This window comes from Amblyomma mixtum, chromosome 2 (assembly GCF_055824585.1).
Source record: "Amblyomma mixtum isolate Tamu chromosome 2, ASM5582458v1, whole genome shotgun sequence".
Lineage (NCBI taxonomy): Eukaryota > Metazoa > Arthropoda > Arachnida > Ixodida > Ixodidae > Amblyomma > Amblyomma mixtum.
The window spans coordinates 169,905,088-169,927,963 of NC_143013.1; the positions used below are offsets into that span (position 1 = coordinate 169,905,088).

Sequence of the window (22,876 nt, forward strand, 5' to 3'; positions counted from 1 at the left end):
GTAATTACTTGATTTTTGATATCTTCATTTACAACCGGTTGGCGAACAGGCGCTGTCCAAGTTTTGTTTTGTCTGACATGATTTGTTGTGCTGATTGTGCAATAAAGGAAATAAAAGAACAGTGGCACGATGATCGTTAATGGTAGCGGAGTGGATTCTAAGGGAACGGTAGCGTATCAGGGGGCGCCAGAAAGCGTGGTGGAGGAGATTTAGAAGTTTGCGAGGATGACGGGGCCGCAGCTGGCACAGGGCAGCGTTAATTGGAGAGACATGGGAGATGACTTTTGTCCTGCAGTGGGCGTGGTCATGCTGCTGCTGATGATGATGACAGCCGATTGCCTCAGCCCAACAGCCTACTGGCGTGGGCTCGAACTTCAGTCGGAACGGAGAGTTTTTTTTTCTATATCATGAAAGCAGATTGCCTCCTTTCACTTTCCATGACGGCACGTAGACTCGCCATGTCGCGTTTCTGAAGTTTCTGATGCGTGCTCAACCAGCTCTGATTTTCTTGCGCTTTATTGCTTGGCGAACACCATCCGGCCAGCTTCAGGAAAATCTGTGCAGAAGCGTGTTTAATAATAGCTCCTTGCTTGGTGCATCATATTTAATTACGCAACTCCTTAAAAACTTTGTTATCTACTTTTGTTGTGAACGAATGAACGCCTAGCCATAGGTGTTGCTGTTCAGCCATTGTTAGCCGACAAAGATCTACATTTCTATACGGAAATAAGAATAAGAATGCTATAAAACGGTTGTTAATTAGAGTCTTCTTTGTTCAGTGGGGGAATAAGAAATCTTTAAATTCCTTTTGGAGGCGCTGGGCACAGAGCCACGTCATACATGATGAACTGCATTCGTGCGTTGAGCACGTATCAATGCTTGTCGTCCTGCTTGTAGCCGCAAACGTCTTATTGCCCTTGTGCCAGGCACTGGCTGTCCTCCAGCAGCGTGGAGGTCGACGGGTGTTGACGCGGTCGTGCTGGCACAGGCGCGTAACGCGATCGACCCTTGATACGTATTGCCTCCGATTGCAGACCAAGGACGACTCGCTCGTGTGCGGCGCGTTTACACTTGTCGCCCGGGGTTTTCGAGATCGCAGTGCATTCCAGCTCAAGTCAAGTTATAATAACAATCGTTATTGCCCTGTTATATTTCCATGTACACACTTTTTGCGCACATGCACTCAGGCAGGTGAGTGGGTACGTGACAGACAAACATGTATTGTAAGAAATAATCAGAACAAAACTCAACGCGGCTATGAAGCAAGTTTTGATTACATTTTTGACAAAAGCAATCAGAGAAGCAGACGAAAAGATACAGGCAATTTCCCAATACAAAAATCCAACCCGAGAAGGACACAGACGCACTAGTGTAAACAGCTTATACTTCTATGACGGACATTTTTTTTTTTATTGAAAGGAAGCAAAATATGAAGGGTTTTACATAAAGTACATTTCGTGAAAGAAGAAGGCACCAATTGTTTAGCATCTTTTCTACCTCATTAGTGGTACTAAATTTCATGTATTCCTTGGGTAATTTCCTAAAAAGGTATGGCCCATAGTAGTTTGTAACTCTTTCTATAAATGGTAGACACTGGGAATACGGTATGTTTCTTCTTTTCTTAATGTTTTGTTTGTTGACCGGTGCTCTATATTCAGTATTATAATAAAGAGAGGACAGCCCAACCAAAAACATACATTTGAAAAAAGGTTGACAAGGCGATTTTTCATTATTTATGAATTATGTGCATCTTGCAGGCTTGTTCTACATAGTATATTTTTGCAAATTCTAAGGAGAAGTTTAATTTTTGTTTTTCAGCTGAATGAGCTATTTGCGTATACAGTAGTAAAATACCGAAGAATTCTCTCTCCTTGAGACTGGTATACTTTATAACACGCATCCATATCTGCACCATCGCGCAGTTTGTAAACATACGCTGCTACTGTTCCTACCCTCTTAGACATATAGATAACATGATCTTCGCAGCTTAAGAATTCATTTATATATAAACCTAAATACTTAACCGATGAACTGTACTCGAGGAGAGGGAACTAACATTTGTCTGTACACTCGTTATGAAGGAAGAGATTGCATTCAAGTTTAGTCTGTTTATATGGGCTTCTAATACACATAATCCTGGTTTTATTTTGATTAAAAAAATCTAGTTTCTGTTCATTCATGGTACGATGTTGCTTAAGGGTATTAGCATTTTTTCGGAGGCGTATTTGTATGACTTTTCCGTAATAACTAAGAGAGGGTGTTAAGAATACAGGAAGAGGTGTAATGACAGTGTACCGAAACTTACGTCGTTTGTATAAATGGTAGAGAGAAGTGGTGCGACAGTAGAACTTGCGGTACAACATATTTACCTGGCATTGGGTTACTTGTTACATTCCAGTTCTTACCAGTCCTTCCCTATGTGCGAGAAAATTTTGAAGCTAGTCTGCAAATATTCCTCGAAACGCCATTGCTCTCAGCTTTTCTATCAGTGTTCTGTGGTAACTGTGTGAAAAGTCATAGAAAAAAATGCCGCCACCATCTGGAAGAGGAGGTAACGAACATTAGCTGTTCGGTAGCGCCATCTATCGTTCATGTGATGTATTGCCACGTGATTAGGCTACTTTTCCAAACCTTAACGGCGAGAGGGCGCCTACCACCTTGAGGTCGGATATTTTTGACCAATTTGGGCCGAAAAATTTTTTCAACACTTTGGAGGGCCATTTTTCCGTACCCCAAAGCTGTAGGTGCCCGGTCGCCATGAGGTATGAAATTTTGAGCGGCCGAGTGCTAACGACACGGCTGCCATATTAAGCCTAACCATAAGCAAATATTAAACTAATTAGAAAATACTGGTGTCTAACATGTGCTACTCATCTAGCCCGTTTCGAATATCTGTTAGTTAGATCATGACGTTATCGGTTAGCTATTATAAGGAATAAAATATAAGCATAGTCATAATTAAATGTTAACTTCATTGGTTAATTTTGGTATCTAACCTGTTCTACTCATGCAGAGATTCCAAATATCTAATTCGTTTTATCATGCCTCATTAATTACTGAGCTAAAAGTGATTAAACATAGTCATGTGACTAGTTATTTATGGCGTCACAAAATCAATGACGTCGCCAGTCACCAATTCGATATACTAATTACGTCACCAGTCAATCACTGATTGGGTTGCTGTATCGAGTTAATATGGGGGCCGCCATCTTGAATTCTTCGGAGTCAGCAAATTTCACGCCGAAGAGAGATGGTAGCAGACCCCAAGAAATCGAGAAACGTGATGAATAAGAGCTAACGCTCTTAAAATCCAAGATTGGTGCTAGGATAATTTTATTGATATTGATAGCAGTGTAAAAAACTGAATTTTTCTAGAAGACAGTGCTTTTACCTTTACTAAATAGAAGCTGTGGCTTGAAGACTAGCGAATGTTTTTCACAAAAGTTCATTTTGACATCTGACATCAGCTTTTTCGTAATTTGTTTTAGAACTGATAAAATTGCTGTTGGCCTACAATTATTTATATCGTTATTTTTACGCTGTTATGTATTCGACGTATTATTGACACTTTCATTTTGACAAAAGTTGTCCGGTGCTAAATATGCCATTTAGTAGTAGTAGTAGTAAAAGACTTTTATTCGACCATAATTTATAGGCCGAGCATGTCGACCGCCTGGGCGACCAGAAGCCGCTGTTCTTCCTCCCCTTCAGCGCCAAGCCAGTCGAGCCAGGTGGTGATGGATAGAGAGGGTGGGGTGAAGGAACCCGACTGCTGAGCAGCCGTGCAATAGAAGACCAACAAGTATAGACCCTTGTTTTTAGATGTCGGCTGTCAGATCGGGCGGCCTTATGCGATCATACCATCGGGTAAAGTAGATGCTATGCTCAAGAGCTTTTTTTCTGTGATTTCAGGCAGAAATGCTGACTCTAGAGCAGTTGCTAAAGGTAATGCAATGTTATCAGCGTCTTTAATTTGCTGTCTAAGTCTTAATCGTGCATTTAGGAAAGCAGAATGAAACCCTTTGTACAGCGTCGGTGAGGGGTGTGTCGGGGAAATGCTTTTGCGATGATCAGCTGAAATTATTATTGGTGTTATGACCTATTATTTAATTCAGATATGTCTCTTTTTTGACATTTCGTCATCTATGATTTAATTTTATTTGAGGGATACTTTCGTCTTGCTAGTATTATCTTTGTTGTTACTTGATTTCGGAGCATCCGAAACTTCTAAGGCGCTTGTCTTCTGGACTGGTCTTTGCTTGTTTTTTTTGTGCGTGCTCTCGTAGGTAGCAAAGCTCTAATACATCATTCCTTATCCATTTATTTTCTGGCTTTGTTTGCTTTTCCTTTTTCTCTTTCGGCCTTTGATGTATGTTATTGAGTTCTTTCACCATTAATTCATACAATTCTGTGTGATCAGTAGCACAAAAGGAATCCCAGTCGTTCTTTCGAATGATGTTATTCACTTTTTTGTAATTGTTATGGTCTTTATTAGTAGGAATAGGAGGAGCATTATCCCCGAGAACTGTCATAGTAACAAAGTAATGATCCGCTAATTTATTGTGACATCTGATATTTGCCTGACATGATTAGTCATAAAAACAATCTTATCAATCCATGATTTTGAAGCTGATCTCTTAAAATTTTAGCTCTAGTTGCCCTAAATTAGCATCTTCAAGAAAAATTTCAGCCAATATATCTAGATAGTTTCCGACTCCTGTTTTGGCTAGAATAAGTGTATAACGTTCAAATCAGCATATATGATTAGAGTCCATGGTAGAGAGAGGGTATGGTAGATGGTCCTTGGCGATCACAAAATGAACAAGGGCGGGGAAAACCTCAAGTTGCTTGAGCCAACGTTTCGACAAGGGGACTTGTGTTCGTCTGGGCAAAGCATTCATCATTGGCAGGGATTAAATAGGGCCTTCGCTCCGAGGAGGAAGGCCCCGGGGGTGGGGAAGGAAAGAGGTGTGAGAGGGGATGCGTGTCAGGAAGGGGAGGGAGGTGAATCTTGATTCGTTAAGCTGCAATAGTGGAAAAACTTATATCCGGGTGGTGTGTAATGAACAAAGGCTTTGAAGGGGCTGCGACGGAGGGGAGGCGCTTGGTGGACCTGTAAGACTCAGATAAGAGGATTAGTCAGCGTGTTACAGGGAAATGAGAACAAGGCAAACAAAATAGGCTGGCACTGGAAGGAGAAAGAAAGGGGGGCATTTCCAAGGAAGGACAAGGCAGGGGAGGGGGGAATTGCTCGGGTTCAGAGAAAGCCAAAAGGTGGCGGCGGAGGGGGTAACAGCAATGTCATGGTTTCCGAGAACTGATAGTAGGGGATTAGAAAAAAAAGGTGAACAAAGGAAGAGGGTGAGAAGGCCGGAAATGTGGTGGGAGATATGACGTGGGAAGGGTGCAAAGGGCGATAATATACTTATGCGAGTTCTAGGAAACTGTCTGACCACGTGCAAGGCATTTGTTAGTTTAAAATTTATGCTAACCCTGGAATGTACCTGAGAGATTCCAGGTTTCCTCTGGACATGTTAATCCCTGTTGGTTGCAGTGTTTTAAATTTGTGGATTAGGAATGCTTCTCTGTGTTTTCTGTCCCTAGTCGATTTTAAGCCTGACTGAAGAATGAACAATTTGAGTTCGTCGAATTTGTGATGGCGTTGATTAAAATGGGTCGACACTGCCTTCTGTTCATTCCGTGTTGTGTCAGCCCGGTGCCCGTTTAATCTGGCACACATTGTTTGCCCGGTTCCTCCGATATATTGTTTCTGGCAGAAGGAGCACTGGAGCATGTAGATAATATTGGAAGATGTGCAGTCAAAATTGGTCTTTATATGGAAACTGAAATCGCTTGCCGTACTTTTAACCGTAGTGCCCCTTTGTAAATGTTTGCATGTCTTGCATCTAGGTCGAGAGCATGAAGTTACTGTCGGTGGTGGTTTCCTACCGAGCCTAGCATGCACCAGGATGTCCTTCAGGTTTGTGTTGCGTCTGTATGTTACCCTTGGTGCGTCGGGAAATATTTTCTTGAGGCGGTCGTTACCAGTTAAAATGGGGTGGTATTTCCGCAGGATATTGTTTATGTTTGGAAGCGCGTTTGAGTATTTCGTTATAAGTGCAGGAGGTCGTTGACTGTTAGCTTTTGTTCGTTTTTTAAGAACTACATCTCGTTTCAAAGTGGTTGCTCGTTGGAACGCATTATTAAGGGTTGTCTGTGGATGGTTTCTGGTGATTAGTGTGTTTTTTAGCGAGTGGAGGTGTTTCAGGTAGTCGTTGTCGTCGCTACATATTCTTCTTAGTCTCGTTGCCTGTCCTACGAATATACCTTGTTTGCAGTGTCTTGGATGATGGCTAGTGAAATCTAAGTATTGTTGTCGGTCAGTAGGCTTCCTGTAAAGTGTGGTTTTGAGCTTGCTATTTTCTAAATGGATACTGGTGTCAAGGAAATTGACTTGCGTTTTCGAGGAGTTGAAGGTGAATTTAATGCTGGAGTGGCATGAATTGAAATGTGTGACCAATGCCTTCAGGGTCTCAGCCCCATGCTCCCATATCATGAAAATGTCGTCTATGTAACGCAGGTATATAAGTGATTTTTTTAGAAATTAATTTAGATTCTAGTACTGCCCCACAAAAAGGTTCGCGTATGTGGGTGCGAAGGGAGTGCCCATGCTTGTTCCAAATACTTGAAGGTAGTATGAAGAATCGAATTCAAAGTAGTTGATTGTTAGTACCAATTCAAGAAGCGTGAGGTACACTTCAGTTTCGTGCGGGTGAGGACTTTGAGTTAGGATTTTGGAGAGTGCGTCGGTACCTTCATTTATGGGAATATTTGTGTACAAAGCGGCGGCGTCAAGTGTGACACGTATGCTATCTGCTGGGATAATGGAAGCGTCATTCAGAGACTCTATTATGCGGAGAAAGTGCGGTGTATCCTCGACAAAGGAAGGGAGGTGGGTGGGAATATCTGCAAGATAGTTGTTCAGGAAAATTGATAAGTTCTCTGTGGGCATGTTATTGTTTGAAACGATAGGTCTGCCGGGGATATCTGCGGTAAACAAGTCTTCTGTGGAAACCTTATGGATTTTGGGAAGTAGGTAAAAGCGTCCTGCCTGTTTTTTTAGCGGATTTAAGAATAGGTAGTCGGACTGCGTGATTAGTTCCCTTGATAATAAGTTTGCCAGTTTGTTCAGAATCAATTTGCAGAACTCTGAAGTGGGATCTGAATCTAATTTCCTATAATGACAAGGGTTGTTGAGTTGCCTAAAAGCTTCTTTTTTGTATTTTTCGGCCGGCAGGATAACTATGCTACCTCCTTTGTCTGCAGGCTTAATGACTATATCGGTTCTAGAAGCTAAGTGGTTCAGAGTAGCCTGTTCGGTTGGGGTAAGGTTTCTGCGTTTTCGAGCTTGCTTTGTTTGGTCTATAATTTCTTTCGATACAGATTTAACGTACAAGTCTAATTCGGGACTCTGCTGAGCTTCCGGTGTCCATGTGCTTTCGGCTTTGAGAGGGATGGGATTAAGGCTGGTTACTTCAGTTGGGTGAGCACGTGTTGACCATGTGTTACAGGAAAGAGCTAGGTTAGTAATCGGGGTGTTCGTTTTTTCGGCAAAGAATTCCTTAATTCGCAATCTTCGCGCAAATTCTGTGAGATCTCTGTGAAGTTCGTACTGGTTAAAATTTCTTTAAAATTGCTTCGAATTGTAGAAGGAATTCACTTATAACTGTATTTGGCGGACGATAAATAACCCAAATAATGAAAGCATTTCCTTTTGTCGATATTCTCATGACTACAATTTCTGCGTTTTCACAGGCAACTTCTACTTGCTCAGTAAAACAACTTTGTTTTACGTATATAATGTCACCATCCCCTCTTCCTGCTTCTCTACATTAATAATCACATTGTAGCCAGGCAGTAGGTAGTCTTACACGGGCCTTTATCAGCATTAGTCTCAGTCAAGATGAGTACATCTACATCTCCCTTACACTCGGATAAATGGACAATCAATTGGTTCCACTATTTTCTAATGCTCGAATTAGCACGCAGCACATGGAGGTACTTCGTGCACACTCTGTGTTTAACACTTCGTTCCTGTTCTTGTGCCACTCTTTTAGATTGAAATAAGTCGCAATAGGCATTGAAGGTTTTGCAAGTCTCAGTCACATTTTATATGTATGACTGAATCTCCCTTCTTTTTTGTCACACTTTTCTGTTGCGTGTCCAAGGGAATTTGTAGGAATTTTCATTCACCGCTGTCTTGGCCTGACGTGCTGGCTCAGGTTATCATTCACAAGTATATTTTACGATCTTATATTAGTTCCTTCCTCTGCTCATTCATCACGAAAGCAGCGGTCATGAAATCTGATCAGAATGCGCGCAATTATTGTCTGTTATGCTTTCAGTCTGTCTGCCGCTTCGACGTTGTAGACAGTGGGTGTGGGGACGTCAAGTTTGGTTGCAACTTTCTGCCAAAACGGTCAAGGTGTTTTCATCTTGGTTAATGGCAGCGCCACGAACTTCAACATTTTTACGGCGCGAGTATTTCTCCGCATTTTCGAAAGCTTTCTTTATTTTGGCGATTCCTTTATATTTTCTTTTCATCCGAGCTTCAAGCTCTCTGAAGTGTTTCGAAAATTCGATACGCATTTTTTTCTCTCATCCAGCTTCCCATTGACTTGAAAGGAACTAGACGGATGCCTGTAATATATCTATTGTTTTTTGATTCTATACTGTTCTTAGGACATTTTCCTGCTTTGATTTTGAGCACTGAGATTTTTTTTTCTATTTTTTCCGTCCTTGTCAGGACGTAATATAGCTTCTTGCAGCAGAATAGGCAGAATATTTGCATGACGCATTTGCTTGACCACGCTTCCAGCAGCGCTTTATTTGAATGTGCCCAGACAAAACACCCGAAGCTGTCGGCCATTCCACACAATCGGTGCGTAGAGTTTATATCCAATGATGCGCATCCAGCACATGTTTAACAAATAGGCCAAGTTTAAACGAACTGCTGGCCACATTTTTGTGAGAAATAGTTTCGCACTCGGCAATCTTGCATCTCTCTTGTCTTAGCTTCTATTCGCGTATTTACTTCGTCTTCTTTGAAAGGTGACAAAACCTCACCTACGCATGTGCTCATATATGCATTCTATTTTGACGTGTGTGAGCGCCAATCGCAAGCTGACTTGCACTTGATGCAGGTTCAAGATTGTTTTATGCGTCAAAGTGCACCTCTATTCATCAAGCAAAAGTGCTGTTTGTGGGCACTTAGTGTTTCATAAGTAAAAAAAAAAATAAATAAAGAATAAAATTAGCTGAGGTTTAGCTCTGGTTAAGCCGGGCAAGTTGCGTAAGCAGGGTGAAGCCTGGTGGAGCGTTGCTGAAACGGTTGCTATGGCAACGGCGCAGTATTGCTTAGGCAATAAAATGAATAAATAAATGAATGCCCACTTTTCCAGTACCTCTTCTTCACTGCTCCACTCTAGGCGCATGGCGCCACCGAGGACCCTCTCCTCAGGTGGCGTTTTTCCCAGCAGCTGCCCCAGATGGATTCCTTCCATGGGGAAGGAAAACTGGGGAGGGGCCCTCCTATCCGAGCTGCACGCAGGAAAGTGTGCCGGAAATCACGGGCTTTCGCAAGGCACGGTGGAAGTACGTGGCCGCCAGCGCTGCCAGTAGTGACGCTAGGCGCAGCGGCGTCGTCTGCTGCATTGTTTGTTGCGCATGCGCAGCCGCTCTAAGATGGCGGCCAAGTAGGGGGCACGCAGGGGGGAACAGGCCTCAAAAGTTGACGTAACCACCTCTCCTGAGTTTTTCCTTCCTTCACGGATTCCTCCGTTGTCGCCCTATTCCTTTTCTTCCTTCCACTGTTACCTGCCCACGGATCGTTCCAGCAGTAAACCACCTCCGGTTGCTCCTTCATACGCGTTCGCGGTAACGTTCTCCTTTTACGGTAACCCTCCCACTCCAACGGTAACCAACCTCCGGATGGTACTCGTGGCAACCACCCACCAGTGACCGCTTCCTTCACTCACGTTCTACCTTCCTCTCATGCCAACGCACCGAACGGTTACACCGACGACTACAGCATACTACGGCATATCACAACGACGCGAAACACCGGAACGGGCGCTTCACAGCTGTCGCTATAAAATAACCGAACTTAGAAAACTAAGTTGAAGAAATGAAGGTGCGTAGAACATCAGCACCAGATTACAAAGACTGTTTTAGTGTGCTTACCCAAGCGCTTCCACTTCCCCAAAAAGGCGTTGTCTGTTTGTCTGTCTGGTCCCTGCACGGCGTGGAAGACCTGGGTGCAGAGCGCCTGGGTTGCAGGTGGACTACACAGGTCACGTGACCTTAGACGTCATCACAACCTGCCTGCCAGATTGTGTGCAAACTGCCCATCATGGCAGGTGGCAGTTGAAATAATCATTACTAGCGAGTGTTTCCTGCAGTAGAGCAAAATGGATCTCATAAGCCACACCTTTACAATACTGTGCCAACAGTGGTATGAGGACTCCCAGAGATCTATGAATATTGAGAATGACCAATTCTACGGCAGACCAAGTCTAAAATTATGCAATATCAAAGAAGCATCATACGGTATATCAACCAAGGTAAGCCAGTTCATATCAACCAAAACCTTAGAAAGTCCAGACCAAGGTTTTGGTCTCCACTACGGCACCTCTTTCTCTCTTTCTTCTCTCAATCCTACTTTCCTCCCTTCCCTTACGGCGTGGTTCAGGTATCCGGCGAGATATGTAAGACAGATACTGTGCCATTTCCTTTCGTTTTACGGTAACAGAAGGAAGCTTCTTATGGTTTATGAGACACAACGCGACGCTAGCATTCAGAAGCAAATAACGAAGCGCACTTCCCCAAAGCGACTCATGCTATGAGGGACGCCGTAGCGGAGGCCTCAGTGTAATTTGGACCTCCGGGGGTTCTTTAACGTGCACTGACACTGCACAGCACATGCGCCTCCAGCCTTTCGTCTCCTTCGAAAAGCGACCGCCGCTTCCGGGATCCAAACCGGCGTCGTTCGGGTCAGCAGCCGAGCACCATAACCATTAAGCCACCGCGGCGGAACAGCGCACTTCGAGCAGATGGACTTACAAGGGGGGGGCGCTGCGGCGGTCACAACTTTTTGTATGCACCAATTCTGACAGATGAAAGTGCAGTGTTTTTTCAAAATACTGAACCGCGTCGGAGTTTGAAACAACAGCGCGCGATAAGACCAGTGCATGAGGGACGTGCGCACTGAGGTGATGTACGAAATCATGGACAGGTGGAACTTTGAGGATGCGGCGGAGCGCATGGAAGGTACTTGCGGTGTGAAATACACTCACTTTAAAGGCTCTAGCCAAATCGTGGACAGGTGGAACTTTGAGGATGCGGCGGAGCGCCAGGAAGGTACATGCGGTGTGAAATACACTCACTTTAAAGGCTCTAGCGAAATCGTGGGCAGGTGGAGCTTGAGGATGCGGCGGAGCGCCTGGAAGGTACATGCGGTGTGAAATACACTCACTTTAAAGGCTCTAGCGAAATCGTGGGCAGCTGGAGCTTTGAGGATGCGGCGGAGGGCCAGGAAGATACATGCGGTGTGAAATACACTCACTTTAAAATCTCTAGCCAAATCGTGGACAGGTGGAGCTTTGAGGATGCGGCGGAGCGCCAGGAAGGTACATGCGTGGTGAAATACACTCACTTTAAAGGCTCTAGCGAAATCGTGGGCAGATGGAGCTTGAGGATGCGGCGGAGGGCCAGGAAGATACATGCGGTGTGAAATACACTCACTTTAAAATCTCTAGCCAAATCGTGGACAGGTGGAGCTTTGAGGATGCGGCGGAGCGCCAGGAAGGTACATGCGGTGTGAAATACACTCACTTTAAAGGCTCTAGGAAAATCGTGGACAGGTGGAACTTTGAGGATGCGGCGGAGCGCCTGGAAGGTACTTGCGGTGTGAAATACACTCACTTTAAAGGTTTTAAAGGCTCTAACTATGCTCGTATAGACCGCGTATATATACCGCTAGATGTGATCCCAAACTGTAACATCTACCATCTAGTGCCGGTGTCTTTCTCTGACAACTGCTTGGCAATATGAGGGATAGGATGGAAACAGCATGACAATGCTTTTAAATGGGACGTGTGGAAAATAAATGAGAAGCTGATTAAAATCGAAGCTTTCAGATGCACAGTAACGGAGGAGATAGGCAAACTAAAGCCTTATAATAAAATTAAAACTTGCAGCTCTGGGAGTTTTGTAAAGAACAGCTTAAAATAAAAGAATTTAGTAGGTCCAGTTCTCATGCGCATGAGGAGAAACTGAATAAAAGCGATTTAAGATCCCTGGTTGTAAAACCGCTCGAGAGAGATTATGAAACGCCTGGCAAACTAAAGAAAAAATCTAGCTGACAGAATGGCGTTATCGTGGTGAGCTTGTGCGGACAAGAGCAGAAGATGTAGCTGCAGAGGAGGCGCTGTAGAGAATAGCGCTAAGAATTCAAAAAGCTCACGCTCAGCGAAATCATACCGACAATATAGAATGGGGTGGGGCCTTATCGGATGGTAAAGAGCACATTCAGCACGCGTTATCGAGTACTGCCGGGCACTGTTTGCATTACATGATGTTGTCATGAGTGCGTTTAAGGACAGATTTCTTGAAGCACTTCCAAGACTAAACAATGAGCAGAAAGAAAGATTTGAGCGGACAGTAACCGAATAAGATGTAGAACTGGATGTAAAAACCTAAACACGGGAAAATCAACTCACCCAGGCGGCTTAAGTGCTGTGTTTTGTAAAGAATTTAGGCGAGAAATAGCGCCAGTCTTGACTTGCATGTTCAAGGGAGCTTGCAAAGTAAATGAATTGCCTCCTTCTTATGTAAATGCCATAAGGTCCTCACTCCCGAAATTGACGAAGCCGAAAAAGTTGAAAGTAACAGCCTACCTGCCAATTGCGCTCGCTAATGTGGATTATAAAACTTATATGAAAGTGTTAGCACGAAGGCAGAAATTGGCAATTCAAGATATTGTTGGACCAGGCCAAACGTGCGGCATAAAGGGATGGTCCATTGTGTCGAGCATACACAAAACAAAAAGTGTTCTCGTGTGCTGTCATGTCACAAATGGACGTGTGTGCAACCTGCAGCTCGACCTTGCAAAAGTGTTCGACTGTGTCGCCCATGACAGTTTACTATAAATGTTGTTGTACCATGTAAGTGTGGGTTTTCTTATTCGTCAGGGGGTGGCCCTGGCGTACTGAAACTGCACAACAAGGTTGATCGTAAACAAAAGTTTGGGGGCCCCCATTAGCGTGCAACGTTCGGTTCGTCAGGGTTGCCCCCTAAGCCCACTAGTATTCTGCGTATACATCGAAACGCTGTGATTTAATCACAGCGTTTCGATAGAAAGCGAGAGTATCCTTGCTTTTCGGTTGCAAGCGCTAGAAGTGAAGCTGCTGGCGTATGCCCACGATGTCCCGCTTTTTACAGTTAATCATAAAGGTATAACTGCAGCTGTTTATTGTGAAAAGAAATTTAGCAAAGTTACAGGCAGTAGAGTGAACTGGTCAAAGACGCTGGGGCTCTGGAATGGAGGATGGAGTTTACGCGAGACAATTTCGTAAACGTGTCCTGGGTGACCACATCACCAAAGTACTTGGGCGTCCCACTAAAATGATATCGCGAAGGCAAGATACATTGGAGAGCACGCATCAACGATACGCGTGAAAGAGCGGATAGGTGGAAAGGGGCGTGCTTGTCGATTTTGCAAGAGAGCCACAGTGTGCAACCTTTTCTTCATCGGCAGGCTGTGGCATGGGATGCAAGTGTTCCTTTGTGCAGGGCTGAATGTACAGATGAAGCCGAGAAAGATGCAGCCGGACAAATTTATTTAAGAGTGAGTCTCGGGCACCTTTTCCTGCGGAAGATTCTCAGCAGATTTTTGTTTCTTCGGGACGCTCGCGGTCTTTTTTGCGCACCGCGTGTCAAGTAAGGCTTGGGCGCCCACTGCCAGACTTTGTTGTGATAATCGACCCTCGCTCAGGAGGCATTTTTCGCTATTTTAGAGAAGTGGTCGACAGTGTGCGGTTTCTTACAGCGAGGTTATCAAAAGAATATTTATCCACTGGGAAAACGAAAGTTCTACAAGTATTTTTTGCGATGTTGTTCGTCCAGAGCCCATGTTAGGGCCTTGTGCAGTGGAGGCCCTGGCTGCAACGTAATAAAACCGGTAAATAGAATGCAAGCACCGGCCGCAGCAAAAACTTTTTCTTAAGTTGCACACTTGGAACATTGCCAGTAAACATGTCCTTAGAGAGAAGGACCTCATTTCTCCCATGGTGATTAGTCTGCCTAATATGAAAGTAACCAGAAAAAATCGACCACGTTCTTCTTCATTGCTGGTAAGGATTATATTTTTGGAACGTACTTCAAAGAACGACGACGAAAGATCTTCCACTTGACCCTTATCAAATACGGTACCTACCCTTGCACAACGCAGAGGGGGTGCTAGCATTAGCATGATTTAATCATGCTAATGGCACTCCACAAAAATTGGAGGCTTATCAAGGTTAAGCCCAGTGGATGCGAAGCCTATTAAGCAGCTGCCTCAGTGTGGATGGGGCTAAGTAACGGAGACGTGGTTTTAGGTTAATCGTCATACTTTATTCTTTGTAGCCCGACAAACACACTCTTATGGTCCGTAAATGCATGACTTAGTTTGCACGTCACTTATTCTCTATTGTCTTTGAGCGTTTGGAGGCATCTTGACCGCATACACGCCAGGCGCAAAGACGCTGGCGCGGTTGCGGGCACAGAGACTGAAGCCTGGCCCGCATGGAGCGTTTTTTACCCGCGAAATCGCGCCGCGCGCCCGACGCCCGCGCCGGCGTCGACGAATTCACTCCCGCATGGTCAGCAGCCGAGCGGCGCGCGCTACGGGCGCATTACGGGATACGTTGACAAGATGGCGGCGCCCTGCTTGCCCACTTCGGAATAAATACATGTCACCGCTGTATTCTTCGAAGTGATAGCTCGCACAAACGGTAGCGGTTCGCTTTTATTCCGCCTACTCTTGCCCACGCGTAGAGGTATAAGCGATAACTAGACCTTGTTTTTCAGATAATTTGGCGATTTTCAAGCTCTTAGGCCTAACTAAATACTGTGTGTTTACCTCGCAAGAACGACACCTGGTGAAGCAGTTGTCTAGCTTTTTGTCACTTGCTACATTTTCATCTATTTGCAGTTTTTCTTCTTGGAACGAAAAAAGGCTCGCAACGCACCCATCGTAGTTATCAGTAATTACGGATAAAAAATTTCTTCAACACAGCGTTCATGTGCTTTGGCGTCTTGTCACTAGATGACGCTACCTGAGGGACGGCGCGGCCAGCTAAAAGCGACTCCTCCAAAAGTCAACACGCCGCTCGGCCGTTTAGGCCGAGAAACCCGAAGCCCAAGGCCCGGTACTATAGTGAACTAGAACTCGGTACCCTCGGAGCGCCAAACGCCCCTCTTTCCGGGAAGCACGACGCAGTTACACGACGCAGATACCCGAGAAGCGACGCAGCTACAGTGCCAGAGAGAGCTCGCGAGCGCGTCTCTCTCGGCCGGCGTGGCTCCGTCCAGAGTCACGTGACGCCCGCTCCGGCTCTCATTGGCCCTCTGTCGCTGCCCTCTCCCGGCGTCGGCGCGGCGTCGACTTTTTTTCTGTTTCGACAGAACCCGACGATTTGGCAAAAACGTTCTCTCCGGCGGCAAAAAAACGCTCCGGTGCCGTCGACGCCGACGAATCGCCCGGAAAAACGCTCCATGCGGGCCACGCTTGACGCGACGGCGGGCGCGCGCCGCTTCATCCATGGCTTGACGTCACATATCACGTGATGCAGCGATGGTGGCGCCGCCGCCGCTTCGCGCGCGACGGCGCGACTCGAAGCGCGGAGGCCTCCGCCGGGCGACGTCCGACGGCGCGATATGAGGCCCCATCTGCAGCCGGTGTGACGTCATCACGTGACGTCACATCATGTGATCTCACTTTAAGGTCAATGGTGGCCACCGCCGGGCGTCGCGCGAAGGCCCGAAACCTACGTTAACATGCTTCGCATAAAATCAAGCGCTCGCGAATGGCAGGGCATTACTGTGACCCTGATGCGCGTCCTGCACGAATTCTTTTGCGGGAAACTATGCACTGGGTTACAGAGATTGTGAAAACTGCTGGCGTTATTCTTGAGTGGTTGTCAAGGGTAGAGCTTTCGATGGCTCTAAAAGAATTTTAATGCGACGAAGCCGGAACCGGGCAGGCTGATTGAGTCAATATCATGCATGTGTTTCTTGTGCTTGTAAATTTTCTTTTTTGCACGTTGTTCAGCTTCGGTGAAGTCAGGCAATTAAGAAAAAAAAGTGGGTGTAGCTAAGTGATAGAGCGGTGGCTTCACATGCGAGAGGGCCCGGATTCAATCCCCGGCGCCTCTATAGCTGTATAGCATTTGTATTTTTTGCTATTTATTTAAACCCGATACGGCACAGAACCATGCCGACTAATGCAGAAAAATTCCCTTTTGTGAGTAGTTAGCTTCCAGCGGCCGAGAATAAAACTTGCCCGACACGTGAAGGCAAAAGGAGAATCTGATTATGACAGTGCCGTGCTTCGATGCAAAAAAGCCCTTGTTTGTCGTGGGATTGCAGGTCGTACCCGAAAAAGGTATGACTGGAGGAAAAATGGGCGCACGTGGTGTACAGGGGGTGTAGCTCAGTGGTAGAGTGCTCGCTTCGCATGTGAGAGACCCGGGTTCAAACTCCGGCACCTCCAATGCTGTAAAGCATTTTGATATTTTTTACTACCTGGTTCAGACAAATAAATACGAAACGGATCCATGCCGATGGGGGTTGAAATGGTTGCTCCGTAGGTAGGTAGCTTACAACTGTCGCGAATAAAAGTTGCGCCGCTGGTGAGAGCAAGAGGGCAATCTCCGATAGTAATAGTGCCGTGATGCGATGCAAAGAAGCCTTGTTTGTCGTGGGATTGCAGCACGTACCCGCACAAGGTATGACAGGAGGAAAAATGGGCGCACGTGGTGTACAAAGGGTGTAGCTCAGTCTCTGTACACCACGTGCGCCCATTAGTACAAAGAAAAAAAAAAAGAGGATGTAGCTCAGTGGTAGAGCGCTCGCTTCGCATGTGAGAGGCCCCGGGTTCAAACCCCGGCACCTCCAATGCTGTAAAGCATTTTGTTTTTTTTTTACTACCTGGTTCAGACAAATAAATACGGAACGGATCCATGCCGATGGGTGCTGAACTGTTCGCTCTCGAACGTAGGTACCTTACGACTGTCGGGATAAAATTGCGCTGCTGATGAGGGCAAGAGGACAATCTACGGTAGTGACAGTGCCGTGATGCGATGCAAAGAAGCCTTGTTAGTCGTGTGATTGCAGCACGTACCAGGAGAAGGTATGACTGGAGGAAAAATGGGTGCACGTGGTGTACAGGGGGTGTAGCTCAGGGATTCTGCTTCCGGCCACGCCAGTGAACGGACGCCTGATGCAGGACTCCGCCGGAGCGGGTACAGCGGCCATGTTTGGCCGCGGAAACAAGGTTTGCACCTGACGAGAAATATCACGTTATCCTGCCGAGTGTACCAGCCGAGCGACTGGTTGTGAATTCTGTATTCTTGCAGGGTGACATACAGGCCCGCCCATGCAGGGTGGAAGGCTTTCGCGGCGCGTTGGCCTGTCCATCGTTGCTCCCAGATGTTATCGCTCGGGGGGTGTACCGAATGAGCCATGTATGGGCGGTAACGTTCAAAGATGCGGTTGGTGTGAAGACAATCCTGAGTGCGGGCGAACTCAAGGTTAAAAATCGGCGGTGCCTTGTTATCGACGCGGCCAACCAAGAAGTACAGGCGCCCAAATCTTTAGCTGGCGTACGCGAGCGGTGACCTTTCTGTTCGGCAGCGCCTAATGACGGAGCGAAGTTGGAAATAGGATGAGGCTAAGCGCATGCTCACAAAGCCCGCTCAGCTGGGGCCGTCGTCTGCTAGGCTGTTCCTTCTTATGGACGTCACCCCTTCTTATCGCGTTTCGACGAGCAGGCAGCGTGAGTAGGCCAATGGTTTTGCTCGCATTTTACGTTCCGAAACAGCGTTGTAGCAACCAAGCGATTAAATAAAACTGAAAGATATGCCGAACACGCCAAATCATGCAATAAGCCGGAGAATATGGGTCGTTATCATTATGAATGGAGAACATGGGCCATTATCGTTATGAAAAGGTTATCACTAGCTCAGACAACAATCTGCAAGTCTTCTTTTGTTTTCCTGGTGAGGTAGCGAGGAGCATCTTTGATCCGGCCTTCGTCCCAGTAGGCACGTATGATTCTGCCCACTGAAGCCCCAGCCACTCCAGTTGCTTTAGCATCTCCTTCTGCGATGAGCCGCCCAAAGACATCCATATAATTCGGAGCCTTGTCGCTTGGCATACACGGAGTGGCATCATGATAACTGTTCCGAACTGCTGCGAGCATGGCTGCAGAGCAGGACCCGATGGCCTAGGCACTGCATTCTACAAAGCATTTAAGCTCCGTGTCACCCACATTCCGCTCAAAGTGCTAATCGAATCATATTAGCGTAAGCAAGTTCCAGTGTCATTAACCGCCTCGCACATCATTTCGATTCCAATGTCGGACGATCCAGAAGAACGCTTGTTGGTGGGGTCTCATCGCCCGATAAGCCTGACCAAAGTGGATTACAAAATATACATGAAAGTTCTGGCCAAAAGACTACAAAGTGTGATAGCGAATCTAGTTAGGCCACACCAGATGTGTGGCATTAAAGGCCATAGCATCTCAACAAATGTACACGTTGTACGAAAAGCTTTGGAATGTTGTGACGTGCCGTGCCGTGCTTGGTGCCCGTGTGGCAATAATGCAACCGGACCTCGCCAAAGCCTTTGACCGGGTTTCACATGATGCCCTGTTTTTTTATTGGAACGCTCAAACATTGTCGCGTCATTTTGGAGGGTGTTCGAATGGCGTATGCGAACTGCACGACGAGAATAATTGTTAAGGGGGAGCTCACTGACAGTATTTCCGTGAGATCCTCAGTAAGACAGGGCCACCCTCTCTCATCCTTACTGTTTGCGGCTTACCTCGAGCCTCTCAGCTTGGCGATCATAAACAACGACCGTATAAGTGGTTTTAGGCTACAGTCAGCGCATGTGAAGATAGCAGCATACGCAGATGACACCGCGGTATTTTGTTCGAACAAAGAAAGTGTTGAAGAGGTTACTACCGTGGAGGAAAAATTCTGACCACAGACAGGCTGCAATGTGAACTGCGAAAAGAGCACTCGGTTTTGGCACAGCGACTGGGACGCCACATCTCAACACTTGTCTCGTTTGCAATGGTCGAACTTGCCGACTCAGTATCTGGGCGTACCACTTGGTTCATACCGTGGTCCCACCCATTATTGGGACAGCGAAGCGGAGAGCGCGAGAGAGAAAGCATATGCGTGGCAAGGCAAGCCACTGTCAATGTTTTCGCGTGCTTACGTGTGTAATGTGTTCCTTGTTGCCAAGATATGGTGTGTTCTAAATGTGCTTTCTGCTGCTCGGGTTAGCATCCAGAAAATCAATCGCGTCGTTGCAGTTGTCGTGTGGTTATCAACGTGGAAAAAATGTCACAAAACAAATTTGTTTCTTCCTGTCAGGGCTGGTGGGTCGGGGCTTGTGCATTTTTTTTTCGACAGGTTGTTTCGCGCTATTTTTTTTCTTCCCGACCAGGGAGCCGCCTTCTTGCGGACTGCCATCGAGACACGACTGCGCAAAATGCTCCCTCAGTTTGTGGTGTCCTCCAATGAGGTAATGGGTGGCACATGCGTGCGCGAAGTGCGCGAAGTACATGCGCGAAGTTGTCCTGTCGTACAAAATGTTGCACGCGCGTTTTTGAATGGACTACTTGATCACCGCTTTCCTGTCGACGTCGCATTGCCAGCCTTTCACTGTACCACAAGTTTTTTTCGTCCCTTACTCAAGCACCATACATCACAGCAGCAGCATGCATATATCGATCCAAGCCATCCACTTCAAATTGTGTGCCCACGTGCCCGGACCACCACCTTCACTGCCTCATTTTTTTCCGAACAGCCACAGACTGGAACGGCCTTCCCCACGAAATCGCTTCTACGACCTGCCCATCTTCGTTTTTGCAACTTGTATCTGACCATATTTTCAATAACTGTTTACCATGATCCTTCATCATCATCATCAGCCTGACTACACCCACTGCAGGGCAAAGGCCTCTCCCATGTCTCTCCAATTAACCCTGTCCTTTGCTAGTTGCCGCCACTGTATCCCCGCAAACTTCTTAATCTCATCCGCCCACCTAATTTTCTGCCGTCCCCTGCTACGTTTGCTTTCTCTTGGAATCCACTCCGTTACCCTTAAGGACCAGCGGTTATCTTGCCTTCGCATTACATGCCCTGCCCAAGCCCACTTCTTCCTCTTGATTTCAACTAGGATATCATTAACCCGCGTTTGTTCCCTCACCCACTCCGCCCTCTTCCGATCTCTTAACGTTACACCTGTCATTTTCCTTTCCATAGCTCGCTGCGTTGTTCTTAACTTAAGTTGAACCCTCTTTGTTAGCCTCCACGTTTCTGCCCCATAGGTGAGTACCGGTAGGATACAGCTGTTATATACTTTGCTCTTCATGGATATTGGTAAGCTACCATTCATGACCTGAGAGAACCTGCCATACGCGCTCCACCCCATTCTTATTCTTCTAGTTATTTCCCTCTCATGATCCGGATCTGCGGTCACTACCTGCCCTAAGTAGACATATTCTCTTGCTACTTCTAGCACCTCGCTACCAATTGCGAACTGCTGTTCCCTTGCAAGGCTATTGAACATTACTTTGGTTTTCTGCATGTTAATTCTTAGCCCCACCGTTCTACTCTGCCTGTCTAGACGATTGATCATGCTTTGCAGTTCTTGTCCTGAGTGGCTTAGCAAGGCAATGTCATGAGCGAATCGCAAATTACTCAGGTATTCTCCATTAACTCTTATCCCCAACTCTTCCCATTCCAGTCCCCGGAATACCTCCTGTAAGTACCTCCTGTAATGATCCTTACTGTTTGTATAAAAACCCACCCCTTATGTCATGCCCCTACGGGGGACTTTTAAGGTAATAAACTAAACTGAACTGAACTGAATGTGTGTAAAAGGAAAGTCTATAAGGACCTTGTCGACGTGATTATACCATTGCCAATGTACCGTTTACCACACCGTGGAGGCCCTGGACAAGATGTCTTAAAACATTTGAAAGAAATACTAGTTATGCCTGTTGTAGCGGCGGGTGCCGAAGTACACGAACTGCTAGCAACCAAACAATCCCCCTTTATTGCCACATACAGTCATATATATACACATAGCGACACTGGTGCCTCTGGCGGCAGGTGATCTCCAAACCGGAACCGAAACCACATATACAACATATTCCCTTCCTTATAAAAAAACAGCTACATGGGTTAGTGATTTAGTAGTGGTAGTACGTTAGCGCTCTTTTACAGAATTATATATACAGTAACAATAATGTGCTTGTTTTATGCACTTAATACAAAAATATAAAACAAGAGGAAAACAAGATACAACTCCATTTATGTCCATATTTCACAACGTCAGCAAACTCAACACTCGTGCAGATTGTCACAGGTTCATGTTCACTGCAAAACGTGTCTTTCTGTACTTAGTGTCCATAGCGGTCTGGAGGTCGTGTATTCCTTGATGGCTGTACCCTACGCTGAAGTCCCGATGCTTCTGAGAAACCACTGGCGGCAGGCGAAGTCTCTTCCGGCTCACAGCCGGTCACTGGTGGCATAGGCGGCTGCTTCGCAGCAGCCACAGCTGAAGTTCCGGTTGGCGCTTCTGAAACGGGTCTCTCCACAGTAGGCGGTGAGCTGCTTTCCCTAGCGGTGTCGTTTGTATCATTCCTTTCCCCCCACGCACAGAGAGATGCAGAAGCTCGTGGCATCCTTGACAACTTTGAAGCGTTCCATGTTTTTCCATCATCAAGCTGGAAAGACGATTGCCCCTGCTTTCTTATCACTTTTCTTGGGCGGCTAAAAGCCAGGTCACCTTTAAAAGCAGTTGTCTGTCTGCGTACTCGTGCAAGGTCACCAACATCCACTTTGGTTTCCCTTGCGCCCCTGCGAGTGTCTGTATGGTTTACTGGATTGCTGCTTTTGCTTCACCCGCTCGCGTAGGCGGTGGAGCTCTGAACTAGGGTCGGTTGAAAATATTGCTGACGGATGCCCAACGACATCGAGCCGAGTCCTTGGCAGACGTCCATGCAGGAGAAGTGCTGGGGCAACTGCAGTTGTGGCATGCGGCGTACAACGGTAAATGCCCAAGTATACTGTTACCGTTTGGCGTAAGGGACGCTGCTCGAGTGTAGCCACTTGAACAAAGCTTTTAAAAACTGTGTTGAACCGTTCTACGTGTCTGTTTGCTTGCGGGTAGTATACGGACGAATGCCGCAAGCGGATGCCGCGATCCTGCAGAATAGCTTGGAACTCTCGAGATGAAAACAGTGGCCCGTTATCGCAAACAATTTCCTCTGGGTAACCTTCACGTGCGAACACTGACACCAAAAAGCCTGTTACTGTGCGTGTTGTGGCTTGGTTGCAGAAGTATACTTCGAGCCACTTAGAAAAGTAGTCGAGCAGCGTGATCGCATATCGACAATCGTGTGGTGCTCTCTCAAATGGGCCAAGAATGTCCATGCCCAGCTTTAGCCACGGTTCCTTTGGTAAGGGGACCGGGTTCAATGGTGCAGCCATAACCTTCGTGCTCATGTCCGCTGCCAGGCATATACTACACG

The 22,876-nt window shown here is 46.4% G+C and overlaps 2 non-coding genes across 2 annotated transcripts; both read left to right on the forward strand.

Moving 5' to 3' along the window:
• Positions 1–16,742: 16,742 nt before the first annotated feature.
• On the forward strand, positions 16,743–16,813 carry TRNAA-CGC (transfer RNA alanine (anticodon CGC)). Its single transcript has one exon. It is a non-coding gene; the product is annotated as a tRNA-Ala (tRNA).
• Positions 16,814–17,144: 331 nt separating this feature from the next.
• On the forward strand, positions 17,145–17,217 carry TRNAA-CGC (transfer RNA alanine (anticodon CGC)). The gene has a single exon. It is a non-coding gene; the product is annotated as a tRNA-Ala (tRNA).
• The last annotated feature ends 5,659 nt before the right edge of the window (positions 17,218–22,876 follow it).